At 63.7% G+C, this 1,083-nt stretch overlaps 1 protein-coding gene across 1 annotated transcript in view; it reads right to left on the bottom strand.

The window, feature by feature from the left end:
• The window catches only part of Arhgap23 (Rho GTPase activating protein 23), a 37,365-nt gene that overhangs the window by 35,006 nt on the left and 1,276 nt on the right, over nucleotides 1-1,083 (bottom strand). The gene's annotated exons all lie outside the window — the stretch shown is intronic.

Raw genomic sequence — 1,083 nt, 5'->3', positions numbered from 1 at the left:
CGGGGTGCCGCTGGGGGGCTGCCTGTGCTCCAGCCGAGGGGCTCCCGTCCACGCTGCACCACACACTCCTGGCGCCCCCTCTTATCTCTGCCTTCCCCTTCCCTTTCCGCCATCCCTTCCGTCCAGGCCCCCTCCACCCCTTCCTAATACCCCTGCCACCGCTGCCACAGCCCTGCCTGGACAGGGGACACCACAGACCCTGCCAGAGTGGGGGCTCAGGGGTGCGGAGCTCTTCCTCACCCTTCACCTCAATCCTTCACATGCAGACTTTTCCACTCCCTTCTGCCCAGCCACCATGGGCCTTGCTGTCACTTTCAGCAGAAGGGAGGTGCCAAGTACAGAAAAAAGGTCCAGCAGAGAAAGCTCGGAAAGCGACTGAACGGACGGACGGCACAGCTCCCCCTTCTCCCCGACCTCCTCTCCCACACAGAGCAGGGGACGCAGGGGACTGCACGGGGCGGAGACATGATGTGAAACCCTCCCGGCCCAGATGAAGTTCCAAACACTCCTGCCCTCCTGCCAGGAAGGCAGGGACATCCAGGAGCACCTGCTGGTGGCGGGAGAAGGGCGCCCATGAGGGCAACGTGGACACACGCACAGTCAGTTTGCAACACCAGGAACAAGATCCCAGAAGCACAGCTCCTCCCCCGGGAGCATAAAGAGGTCACTGCAGGGAGACAGTGCTGGGCCTGGGCACAGCGCCACCGTGACTCACACCCTGCCAGCCCGGCAAATCCCAGGCATCAGGACGTTGCCCCTGGACCCCCGTCATGGCCAGAGATCGCTGCCACCCCAGGCTGCCCTGCCACCTCAGCACCTTTCACGCACCGGGAAACCCTCCCGTGCCCAAGCCCAGATGCCCCAGCCAGCGTCCACCCCAAGAGGTGGACGTTTAGCAGTGCCAGTGCCAAGCTCCCTGTCGGCCCCAACTCTGGCTCTGGGATTCCTAGATGTCACCATCCCTTCTGTCCCTTCTGTCCCTCTACAGCCTGCAAGCCATAAAAGGGCTGAGCTCTCCGGGCTCTGCCCAGATCTGGGGCCTTGGTCCAGCAACCCTGGGGAACTCCAGCCGTACGCCCAGCC

Source organism: Fukomys damarensis, unplaced genomic scaffold (genome assembly GCF_012274545.1).
Source record: "Fukomys damarensis isolate Sample0158 unplaced genomic scaffold, DMR_v1.0_HiC HiC_scaffold_13, whole genome shotgun sequence".
NCBI lineage: Eukaryota > Metazoa > Chordata > Mammalia > Rodentia > Bathyergidae > Fukomys > Fukomys damarensis.
The sequence above is the reverse complement of the archived record's forward strand: the minus strand, read 5'-3'. Positions and strand labels throughout refer to the sequence as shown.